At 45.8% G+C, this 13,458-nt stretch overlaps 1 pseudogene; it reads left to right on the forward strand.

Annotated features, from left to right (window-relative positions):
* Positions 1-13,458, forward strand: part of LOC127646988 (trinucleotide repeat-containing gene 6C protein-like) — a 551,486-nt pseudogene that overhangs the window by 165,115 nt on the left and 372,913 nt on the right.

Consider the following 13,458-nt stretch of genomic DNA (forward strand, 5'->3'; position numbering starts at 1 on the left):
TCTTAGAGGACCAGCAAAAGTGTAAATGTATGGTTACAAACCCCTGTTTTCTCTTTAAAAGAGATTTTATTTGGTGTGCATGAAAGGAATACAACTTATGAAATATTAAAGTTTTTAGAAGAAAATTAAAAATACACACCTTTTGAATTTTTATTTCCCTTCCCAATCCTGTAAAATTTGCCTAAAACGCCTAATCAAGGCATACCCAAAGTAAATTTAAAGCTGTTCTTGAACCTTTTGGAGCACATGCATGGTTTCGGTCACATTTGAAAGGGGACACTCTGATGTTTTTTTCCCAGTAATCAGAATTACTGTAAGTGCTACTGATTTTGAGTAATAGAAGTTTGAACACAATGAAATAGAAGTTTGTTTTTCCGCCTGAAATTTTTTTTTGCATACAGATGCCTGCAGATGACTATAACTTGAGAACACAATGGGATCACAGCATGAAGCCTTACCTTGTCCAAGTTCAAATTTTATAACAATACCATAAAAAATGAATATTTTACACATGTTTTTCTAAGGGTACACCCAGGCGTTATACAAAAGTGCCTTTTGGATACTCAAAAAGGACCCTTTGGTAACCTAGGACAAAAAGGCTACTACTTTTGAACGCTTCAACGTACAGTCATAATTTTGGGCTCTAATGAAAGATGACACTTAGAGCTATCATATTCCATATCCAGATCCACTATTAGTTTTGCTGACATAGAGTAACTGATGCATAAACACATTAGAGTGCCTTTTCACTTCTTGAAACTAAATGTTGTGCATATAAAAGAGTCAAAACTAGTGCTATGGTGGAAAATTTGTTTATATAAAAAATACACAACAAACTATTTACATTAATTTTTACACAAAGTATTTACAAACCATTATAAATTTTATATGTTTCTAGCAACATGCCAGTCATTGTAGCAGTCACGTTTGGGTACAAAGCACAAGGGCACATCACAGGAGGAGTACTTCACTGGTGTCTTTGCATGACACTGCCTGCACTTCAGACGACCAGCGGTGCAAGATTTGGTGATGTGCAACGGCCTGTGATGTGCTCTTCGTGGAGCTGGAGATACGGGTCTGGCTGTGGAGTGAGACCCCAACTCTGCCAGCTCCTCAGCAAGGGTCTCTCTGAAAGCCTTCTGGTTCATAGGGACCTCTCCTTTACATGGGGCTCCTCTCTTGATGAGGTGCTGTCCTGCTGCTCCACTCTATGTGGCCGCTTGCTGAGTGGGCGAGAAGTATCCGGCTCCCAATCGCTATCTGATTCATCAGATAATTTCCTATAGTGTGAATAAAGAAATAAATGTAATTTACAAAGCTAGACACAACTTTTCCATCTTTTCTGTATTCTATATATATATGTTAGTTTTTCTTTTCGAGTGTGTAAATATGTATTTTTGTAAGTATATTTACTGTAAATACTGTATACTTTGTCAATGTACTATGGAACAAATAGATAGGCCTACACCTTCCCCATGAATTCAGCATTGTAACAAAGAGACTCTCAAACACAACATATATTCTTATTTTCAACTTATATTTATTGATTTATATATATATATATATATATAAATATTTACAGTAAATATACAAAACATCTATATAGCATGTCAATAGATCTGAAACAATGAACTAAAACCTCACACGCACAAACAAATACAAAAAACTCCCACAAACAGTTCAAACACTCACTGAGGAAACACACGACAAAGGGTAATTACAAAATGTGTATTCATTATTCAAACTAAAGCTTATTTATGCGGAATATACAGTAATATATGTTATAAAATGTCTCGGGTTACATGTGTAACCCTTGTTCCCTGAAAAAAGCGGAACGAGATGCTGCGCTGCTAAGCGCTACGGGGAACAACTCTAGCTGTGAACCAAGCTGAAATAGTGTGTGTAACACGTCAATGAACATTGACTGGAATTTATAGCCTCGGTTGATGTAATCACTAGATGCACCTGTGGCCAGGCTATAAATGGATACGTCACCAGGTGTCGTCAGATACTTCTTTTTGAAGAGCAGTCCTAGGACATCCCAGTGCGGCAAAGCAGCGCAGCATCTCGTTCCACTTTTTTCAGGGAACAAGGGTTACACATGTAACCCGAGACGTTCCCTTTACAAAAAGCTTCACTTTGATGCTGCGCTGCTAAGCGCTACGGGGAACGCAATACCCACGCCGCCGCACTTGGGGCTGTCCGGACCCCTACGGTTGTGCAGTGTACTCACAAAAATGCGAGAGGTCTCAGACATGAGCTTGAGATGTCGACTCAAGGGCATAAGAGCCCGGAGTGCAGAACATCCAAACTAAAAAAGTCCAACGAATGTGTGCGGAGAGGACAACCTGCCGCATCACAAACTTGTTTAGGCATGGGCTGAGATGTCGACTCAAGGACAAAAGAGTCCGGAGTAGCAAAGCATCTAGCCCATAAAGTGCGATGAATTTGTGCGAAGAGAACCCTGTCGCAACACAAACTTGTCATAAAAACTGATGAATGTGAGCGGAGAGGACCAGCCTGCCGCATCACAAACTTGTCCAGACATGAGCTTGAGATGTCGACTCAAGGGCATAAGAGCCCGGAGTGCAGAACATCCAAACTAAAAAAGTCCAATGAATGTGTGCGGAAAGGACAACCTGCCGCATCACAAACTTGCTGCAGAGGGAGACCTCTAGCCAAGGTTTTAGAGGAGGAGAGCCCTCTGGTAGAGTGCGCCCTGAAACCTACTGGCGAAGCTTGACCGCGCGCCTCGTAGGCCCGGGCAATAATGAGGATGCCACTTTAAGGGCACTCCACCCACCAAGCCGTGGCAAACCGCAGTGGCCACATAGAACCTGACAGTGGCGAGGCAAGTGCCCGCTGACAGTTCTTTCTACAGAAAATCCAGAACTGAAGCAAACTGGCAGTTAGCTGGTTCTGTAATAAGAACTTTAGTAGAAGGAAACGCATGCAGGCACATATGCGTTACTACGTTCAGCCCCTCCCGAGGGGGCTGGGTGACTCGGGGAGAAGTAGAGGAGACATTGCGCTATCAACAGAGGCGAAGAGGTCCTCTTCTGCCCTGTAAAATCTACCCAGATCAGTTCCAAGTGGAGGGAGCCCTAGCACTTGAAATGGTCTCGATAATCTCAAGAGAAAATCCTGTGAACTTCATTTGGTACCCTTAGGGGCCAGACATGAAAGGTTTCACAATTCGGGCCAAGGATGAGAAGGTCCTCCCTGTTCGGAATCGCCCAAGGCGAGCCGTCGAGGAGAGGAATTAGCTCCGAGAAACATATCCTGTTAGGCCAGCGCAGCGCCATTAATAGGAGGCAAGACCCTTGCTGGTGAACATCGCCAAGACTCCCGGGAGCAGAGAAACCGGGGAAAGAAATGCATACAGACGCATTCTGGGTCATGTATGTGTCTTCACGTCCAGACCCAAGGGGGCTGGGTGATTTCAGGGAGAAGTAGAGGAGACATTGTGCTATTCATAGAGGCGAAGAGGTCCTCTTCTGCCCAAAGATCTCACCCAAACTTGTTCCAAGTGGAAAAAGCCCGGCATTTATAAAGGTCTCGATAACCTCAGGAGAGAGCCCTGTGTCCTTCAGTTGGTACCCTTAGGGGCCAAACATGAAAGATTCCACAATTTGGGGCAGGGATGAAATATTGCCCTGTGCCTGAGATAGAAGATCCTTCCTTTTCGGAATCGCCCAAGGCGAACCGTCGAGGGAAGAGATTAGCTCCGAGAACCAAGCCCTGTTCGGCCAGCGCGGTGCTATCAGTAAGAGGCAAAAACCCTTGCTGGCGAACTCTGGGTAACTACTACCTTAGGGTGGAGTTCTTAACTCCCCCGTTGGTATTTTCTGTCTGGACAGTAAATCTGCTCCCATATACGGGCATCCAGGGATATAACTGACCTGAGTGACAGGAGCTTGCCCTGGGCCCTAAGGAGAACCCAACGTGTCAGAATACAGCTGACGAGAACGTGGGTCTCCTTGATGATTTATGTAAGAGGCTACCGCTGTATTGTCCACCCGCACCAAGACATGGCAGCCTCAGGAGGAGGTATTTCAGGGCCAGAAATACAGCCATCAACCCGAGACAGTGACTGTGACAACCGAGCTGACGACCCTCCTATCCCCTTAAGCTGGATGACCACTTAAGGCCGCTACCCTGCCCATCAGGGAGGCGTCTGTCGTTAGCAGCCTGCGACAACAAGATGCATTTAGAGTGGGACCCAAGGCAGAAAACCGGGGTCTGAACCACATAGAAAGGGAACGAAGCCTGAGGTGCGTAACCCTATTTAGCCTAGGGGTTTTGGCCCTTGGAAGAAATCCCCTGGCTTTTGGCCACAACAAAAACTGTCTCATGAGCAGAAGGTCCAGAGGGATCACCGTGGACGCGTTCGCCCTGAGACCTGGAAATCGTTGATACTGATAACAGTGCAACCTTGACCTAGCCTGACTTTGCTCAGGGTGATCTGAATGGACTCAATACTAGCGGGAGACAATTGCCCCGATAGACAGTGTTCTGAGTGGGAGAGAGGACGCTTTTCTTGGTGTTGAGCCTCAACCCCAGAGAAACAGATGAGCTAAGATGATGTCCCTGTGCTGAACTGCCAGTTCCTGGAACTGCGCTAGGATCAGCCAGTCATCTACATAATTCAGAATGCAGATGCCCCGGAGTCGCAAGGAGCCAGCGCTACATCATGCATTGTGAATGTGCGGGTAAAAAGGGCTAGGCTGAGTGAAAGAACCTGACCCTGGAAGACTTCGCCCCCGGAAGTGAACCTCAGGAACTTTCCATGTTGTGGCAGAACTTCTAAATGAAGTATAGAAGTGTGTCATAAGATCGATGGTGACCAGCCAAACGAGTTGTAGGGCTTGAGACATGACCGCCTTGACAGGCATCATCTTGGACTTGAACACCCACAGGTAGTTCAAGCTTTAAGATCTAAGCCAGACGCCACCCCTCACCCTCCATGGGAAACAGGAAGTATTTAGTGTAATAACCTAACTCTCTCTCTGGAAGGGGAACACATACCATGGCCCCTTTAACCAGGAGATTGAGTTTTTTGTTTTTACAAAAAAGAAATCCGGCTTACGGTAGTGAGAACACGCCGTTGAAACACGGAAAAGCGGCGAGTGATTAAATCCTGACGCCCTTATAAGACCCACAGAAAAGAATATATCCGGCAGAAGTTTCCACGCTGCCAGGATCTCTGAGATGGGTATTATATTTGAACACTTCCTGTTGAGGGGTTGTCGGGTGTTTCGCATCCTGAATAAAATGCAGGAACAGCGAAAACACCCAATTTTGACGGAAGCCTCTGCAACCCGAAACACCAAGAGGTGGCGGGAATGGAGGGGCTTCGAGGGGGTACCGGGAGGGGTGAAGTGAAGCACGTGCCCCGTCCCGAGGGGAGCTACCCCCTAATCTAGGCGCAAGACCGTCAGGGTTTTCTCTTACTAGAAATGATAGCCCTGAGGTCTTGCTTCGGGGGCTGGCGAGGGAGGAGGATCCCCAATCCCTGGGAGGAGGAGCACGACTCGCCACGCTTTGCTTTTGAGCCTCCGTTCAGACAGGACTGAGGCGGGTCTGAGGCTTGCTCATCAAGCGCAGAACCCACACTCAGGTCGTCCGGGAGGTCATTCTGGTACGCCCGTAAAACAGCATGGTGTGCAGAGCAGCACCAGCCTGACCTGCTGCTTGATAAGCCCTTCCCACTAAAGTGGAGGTTGTCCTACAAGGCTTTGAGGGGAGAGAGGGCTTCTTAAGTGACGATGCCGAGCCCGGCGAGAGATAGCCCGCAAGCGTCTCTTCGACCGGCGGCATCACTGAATACCCCGTGCCTCAGCACCCACGATGGTCAAATATAATGACGCCGAGGGTATGTGAACACGGAAGAAAATATATATATATATATATATATATATATATATATATATATATATTTATTTATTTTTTAGGGGTTCCTCCATGAGCGAAAAAACTCTTCATGGAGGTTATCAAAGAAGGTCAGGGCTTTATGATGGTCACTCCAGTACCTTGACTTGTTGTCCTTAAGCCATTTTGCCACAACTTTGGAGGTATGCTTGGGGTCATTGTCCATTTGGAAGACCCATTTGCAACCAAGCTTCAACTTCTTGGCAGATGTCTTAAGATTTTGCTTCAAAATATCCACAGATATTTCCTTCCTCGTGATTCCATCTATTTTGGGAAGTGCACCAGTCCCTTCTGTAGCAAAGCACCCCTACAACATGATGCTGCCACCCCCATGATTCACGGTTGGGATGGTGTTCTTCAGCTTGCAAGCCTCACTGTTTTTCCTCCAAACATAACGATGGTCATGATGGCCAAACAGTTCAAAATTTGTTTCATAAGACCAAAAGACTTTTCTCCAAAAAGGAAGATCTTTGTCCCCATGTGCCCTTGTAAACTGTAGTCTGGCTTTTTTAATGGTGGTTTTGGAGCAGTAGCTTTTTTGCTGAGCAGCCTTTCTGGTTTATGTCGATATATATGTGACCCCTAGGGGGCGCTCTATCAAACAATTTGTCTACCAAAGCTAGAAACCCAAAAAGCGCTCCCCTTTAAACTATTTTAGGCAGGTTATGTCCGATGAAGGAACAGCAATGGGACTGATGTACTCAAATATACATTTTATTAAACACAATAATATACTGATTGGCAATCAGAACAGGCAAATGTTCCCCGTAGGTAGCAGTGAACGATTCTACAATAAATATATCACAGTGAATAAAAGTCTCATATTAAATGAGTTACAGGATATAAAATCTCATAATACATAGAATACAGTGAGTAAATAGATATTGTTCACATACAAACACTCCAACATTGCAAGAAACACTTCAAACCAAATCGACCGTGCATACACACACACTAACCCAGCATTTCACACGTCACACTAATGAACATTGCAAAATAAGCACTGTACCCAAAGGAGATATTGCACAATGCCCATAGGCCGAATATTGGAATATAATGATTGCCAAACAGACACAAAAAACTAAACATTTAAATTAACAGGCTACCACTAGCATGACTCCGCCCTAGGCCCACCTAGGTCCAGGTCATCACAGAATGGTGGCGGTCGATCTCCACAACACACAGAAAAATAAAAAGTAACACAGAATAATTGAACCCAGGATAAACAGTGACTAGTTAGACAGACGAAGGCAATCCTCCTGTAATCACGAGCATAAATGGTTTATGATGCGACATTTGACAGCATCGTAACATTTTATAACAATCTTAAACCTCTGATTAAAAAATTATGACAAAAAAAGGAATTGGATGAACTTACGTTTTTTTCTTTGGACACCAGCCTAGATGAATTAGAGCTACATGCCCCGTAGCAATAAAGTTAAACAGTATGAGTGACTAATAACGGTGCACACTCTCTCCAGTGTTGCTTCTATTCATAGGCAATATCAGAAAAAAAGAAACAATCAACGCTCAACATTACACATTAAATCTAAAAGAGAAAAAAAGGTTAGTAAACTTACGTTACTGCAAACCCGTATAGAATCACTACTCGCTATTATGCAAGCACGTTTCTATGGACTCGTAACTGTGTGTACCAGTTACTGGCCACCATACATGCAGACACCAGACCGAGCTACAAACAAACAATGGGCGGTGTTAGGCGCTTTATGAGTTTAGTGTTAAAAATAGGCGTAACCCTTCAAAAAGACTCACATTCTCCCGTTTGCCCAGCTGATACACCAAGAGGCTCACTCTTCAACTCACACCGCACTAATGTTTTTCTGTCCATGTCTCACGACAAATTTAAAGGGACACGCCACTTATGCCACCTGATCCGATTAATCAGTGCCAGTGAGCAGGTCTTAAATGCACATTTACCATCTCAACCACCCTGCCCACTACATTCACCGCCCCCAAAATGTCACCGTCTCGGTGACAGATGGTAAAAATACTACAACCAGGGCCTAAAAACAACATTATGGGAGCTAACAGTTAAATGAGCTCCCCCATGTTCATCTCCGGATGATCGTTCGGTTAATGTGCATGGGAGGTTATAGGGGTTTGAATGATGGCCTGCTGTTGTTCTACTGGTCCGCCTTGGCACAAACTCTCATTCAGGCATTGGCACTTCAGCTCCTGGAGTATGTTCTACAGACAAACCCTGTGGGGTCTGCTCCTGTTGCACAGAAGTTGGAGGTGGCTGATCACCAGCCGCAGTGGGGACGCAACTAATCGGCCCATCTAGCCAAGGAGTGTCTAGGGCTACCAATAGTGCCAAATCATCATCTTCATTCACACTACTGTTTGAGTCCTCCGATACCAGATCAAACTGGTCTAACTTGGACTCTGCATTTTCAGATGTAGACTGAAATGGACAGGGGTCGACAGGAAGGGGACGCAACTCTTGCCTATGAATGTTCTTTTCTGGACCCTGCTGGTCCCTTGGTCTGATTTTATAAAGGGTGCCAACCTCATCCAAACCACCTCATACTCTACATGGTCCCAATGGTCATGAATTTTGTGACGAACAAGCGGGTGGCTCCGGCGGTACACTAATGTACCTGGTGGAAAAATGGGCAGAGGAACAGCTTGATGCTTTGCTCGCTGCTTGGCTGCTGCCTCAAGATTGGTCCGAGCCTGCAGATAAACTACAGAGAGATGCTCCTGATGTTCTCGAACTCACTCCTCTGCGGTCAATTCCAATGGGAGTTCGACTGTACCCAAGAGCGAGTCGAGGGCGAGGATGGGCCCCAAACATTAGTTCATATGGTGAAAACCCAGCTGACTGATAGGCCGTAGTATTATATGCAAGCAGCACATGAGGCAAGTGTTGTGGCCACCTTTTCTTCTTTTCGGCGGGCAAAGTACGGAGCAAATCGTGAAGCGTGCAATTAAATCGCTCGCATTGTCCATTGCAGGGTGGTAAGGACTAGTACGGGACTTATGAATACCATATAGTTGACACAGCCGCTGAAACAACTCCCCCTCGAATTGGCGACCCTGATCTGTATGAATGCGTTGTGGGACTCCATAGGTATAAAACCACTGTTCAGTAAGAACCCGTGCTACAGTCGTGGCCTTTTGGTCCCCGGTGGGATAAGCTTGAACAAATTTGGAGAACACATCGGTTACAACCAAAAGATTTTCTTTTCCATCACTAGACTTTTCCAATATGGTGAAGTCAAGAGCTAGAATTTCTAAAGGCCTGGACACAAGAAGACTACCCATGAACGTTCTTAGCTTCGGCTGCACCGCTTTTGCCACTAAACATCGTTGACATTCTCGGCACCAGCACTTGATGTCTTTGTGCATAAAGGGCCAATAACAATGCTGACGAACGAGTATGGTTGTCCTTTCCACCCCCTGGTGTCCATGATTATTGTGTAAAGTGGTCAAAACTTCCTCACGTAGCAGCTGAGGCAACAACAGCTGCATTACTTTTACACTACCACCAGGGACATTACTTTGCCGGTAAAGAACACCACCATGTTCCTGTACGTTAGTCCACTGACGCACAAGTTCTACCACAGCAGGGGACTCTTTGGCCATTTCCAGTGCTGTGGGGGGAGTACCTCTCTTCCAGTAAGCTAGAAAGGCCCTTAGCACCGGATCCTATGACTGGAGGAGCTGAAGATCAGCCCTAGTTCTTACTGGGGAGGCATCTATGACCTGGATGTTAACAGGCCCAGAAAGGCGAGTTGCCAAAATACCTTTGATCTCCATAGGGACAGAGATTCCTGGGGCTACCGCTTCGATAGAATCTGGAGCCGGTTCTCAATTTTGAAATCAAAGAGAGCCAGCTGTGCCGCCCAGCGTTGCTCTACTGCCCCCAATCTGGCCGTCTGCAAATAACAGAGGGGGTTGTTATCAGTCAAAACAATGAACCTTATGCCTAAAAGATAATCTCAAAATTTGTGTGTTACGGCCCACTTAAGGGCCAACAGCTCAAGCTTCATGGCTGAATAATTGTTCATATTTCGTTCTGTTGGTCGCAACCCCCTACTTGAATAAGCTACTGGCCGCCGCTGTCCCTCCCCCTACTCTTGGGACAAAACGGCGCCCAGCCCGAGCCCACTCGCTTCAACCTCAAGAACAAAAGGCTTGCTGAAGTCTGCGTAGCCCAAAACAGGTGCACTTATCAGCTTTTTTTTTAGTGTATCAAAAGACTTTTCACAGCCCCAGTCCCAGTGGTCCCGCAAAAAGGCATTGAACCTTGCTCGTTTCTTCTTTGGAGCTGGCTGTAGTTTTGCTACCAACTTATGCAGAGGGGCTGCATATTTTGCAAAGCCCTCTACAAAGCGCCTATAGTATGACGCAAACCCAAGGAAAGAGCGCAATTCTGTGACGGTAGCTGGTACTTTCCAGTCCCTGACTGCACTGATTTTGTCCGGGTCAGTTGCGACTCCCGAAGCTGAAATAATGTGACCTAAGAACTTTACCTCAGACTGAAAGAAATGGCACTTCCCCAAGTTAAGCTTGAGGCCATGGGAGGTCAACCTGCCCAACACGAGTTCCAGTCGTTCCAGATGTTGCTGGAACGTGGATGAAAATACCACCACATCGTCCAAATACAAAAGAAGGGTATGGAAACGCTGATCACCAAATATCCTTTCCATTAGCCTCTGGAAAGTTCCTGGTGCGTTGCACAATCCAAATGGCATCCTCTGAAACTCAAAGAGACCAAATGGGGTGCAAAATGCTGTTTTTGCCCGGTCCTTTTTTGCCACAGGCACCTGATTATAACCACTAGCCAGATCAAGAGTGGAGAAAAGGCAAGCACCTGAAAGGGCATCCAAAGATTCCTCAATCCGAGGCAATGGAAAGGCATCTTTTCTAGTCTTCGCATTTAATTGTCTATAATCAACACATAAACGGATAGACCCATTCTTCTTTTGAACTACAACAATGGGTGAAGAATAAGGACTACAGCTAGGTTTTACCACTCCCTGTTCCAACAACTCTTGAATATGTGTCTTCATGACATCATACTGCAACGGTGGCAATCTACGGTAGCGTTGCCGCACCGGTATCTCATCCACTAATGGAATTTCGTGTTCAATAAGGTCTGTACAACCCACCTCCCCTTGCCCCCGACTAAAAGCTGCACTATGCTTTTGAAATGAAGATTTGGCCTCTTGCTGCTCAAAGTCTGTCAAGTTAGGCCAGGTAGTGTTGGCGATACCAGGGAGGTGAGAGGTGGTGACCTCCATAGACTGAATAAAAGCAAAAGGGCCCTGCTTACCATCTTCTCCCTGAAAACAAATGGGCTTATTAGCAGAACGTACCTCGATCATATGTAATTGACCCAAGGTGGTACGTGGCCTTATTTCCCACATTGACTACCGGCACATCAACTGTGCCATCTCCCATGGGGAGTAAAGAACTAGGAATGAGCAAATCCGGTGGCAACTGCCACCATACCTCTCCTGGTTCTATAAACGCAGAGGAAATCAAAGGGCAAATCTATATCGCCGAGGTGGATTACTTGGCCTACTGTTGGGATTGGAATTCACTGGTCCAGAGGACAAATGTTTTAGAATGGTGTCCAATTGAGTTTGTTGCCTACGCAAACAATCTTTAAGTTCAGCCAATTCATCGTTTGATTTTGCAGCTACGGCCTGGGTCTCCGCTCTCCATTCCCCTACCACCCCGGAACTAGCATCACAAGAGAAAGCCCTAGCACGCACTGGGCGGGCCCCCTCCCCATCGTCAGCCCAACGAAATGATTCCCTACGCACGTCCAAGAACTGCGAGCCAGGATTGACGTGAATAAATTGTTTTAATTCTCTGCGCAACATTTTTTCTCTAACATTTTCCACAAACTGATCCCGGAGAACCGAATCAGGGTTAGAAATACCATTTGAATTTTTATGCTGACAAATTTCCATTAGAACCATTAATGAATGGGAAAATTCAAGCAACGTTTCTCCCTCATTGGAAAAACCTTTGTTGGGCCTCAATGTAAGAGTGTGCACAGCCAAAGGTCTCTAATAATATTGAACAAATTCTCTCCGGGCCAGCCCTATCAGTAGCTGGACGAAGTTTAATCTCCAATTTAGCCTCCCCCTCAAGAAGATCATATACAAAATATGCCTGTTCGCTGAGGGACATATGTCTAGCCTGTAAGCATTTACGAACCTCTTCAACCCATTCCTCCACGGGAGGACATTCTGGACCTAGACTACCAAAAAACTTGGGGTATTTACGTTCTCTTGGGACATAGACATACCTCATACCAGATGAATCTGGCACTGACCGACTCGACTCTCCCTGATCTGTAGCCACTGGGGGCACTACATTTCCCTGCCGAAGTCTCTCATTGTCTGCTTGAAGTTGTAGGATCTGCTCAGTTAAGAGTCTGTCCTGGTCTTCCATGACCTATGATGTTCGGGCCGAATAAAAAAACAAGACAGAGGAGACAGTTAAATGTTAAACACAAACCACTTATTGCTTACAGCGTCGTCGTCCCGAACCTTTCCTCAGCCACTGTTTTTCCTGTAATCAATATAACCTTGGTTATTACCACCAAAAAAAAGAAAACATAAAAAAAAGGTACATATACCACAAGAAAATTCACAAGTTTACACCGGTCCCAATTCGATCCTGCCGATTATGCCAAATGTGACCCCTAGGGGAAGCTCTATCAAACAATTTGACTACCAAAGCTAGAAAACCCAGGTAGCAGTGAACGAATCTACAATAAATAAATCACAGTGAATAAAAGTCTCATAGTAAATGAGTTACAGGATATAAAATCTCCTAATACATAGAATACAGTGAGTAAATAGATATTGTTCACATACAAACACTCCAACACTGCAAGAAACACTTCAAACCAAATCGGCCGTGCATACACACACACACTAACCCAGCATTTCACACGTCACACTAATGAACATTGCAAAATAAGCACTGTACCCAGATGAGATATTGCACAATGCCCATAGGCCGAATATTGGAATATAATGATTGCCATGTCACAGTCACGCCTCAGCCTGCTCCATGCCATGTCACAGCCACAACTCAGCCTGCTTCGTGCCATGTCACAGACACGCCTCAGCCTGCTCCATGCCATGTCACAGCCATGCCTCAGCCTGCTCCGTGCCATGTCACAGCCACGCCACAGTCTACTCCATGCCATGTCTCTGCCAAGCTCCAGAATGCTCCATGCCATGTCACAGCCAAACCGCAGTCTGCTCCATGCCATGTCACAATTAAACCTCTGCTCACCGCTCCAGGCCAGCCTCTGCTCCACGGTCCAGGCCCACCTCCATCCCTACTACTCCACCTTGGCTCCACCCCGCGAGCCTCTCATGCCCCACGCCCTATTGCACCACGCCTCAAGACACTCATGAACCAGACTTGTGGAGGTGCACAATATTTTTTCTGAGGCCTTGGCTAGTTTCTTTTGATTTTCCCATGATGTCAAGTAAAGAGGCACTGAGATTGAAGGTAGGCCTTAAAATA

Source organism: Xyrauchen texanus, chromosome 7 (assembly GCF_025860055.1).
Source record: "Xyrauchen texanus isolate HMW12.3.18 chromosome 7, RBS_HiC_50CHRs, whole genome shotgun sequence".
NCBI lineage: Eukaryota > Metazoa > Chordata > Actinopteri > Cypriniformes > Catostomidae > Xyrauchen > Xyrauchen texanus.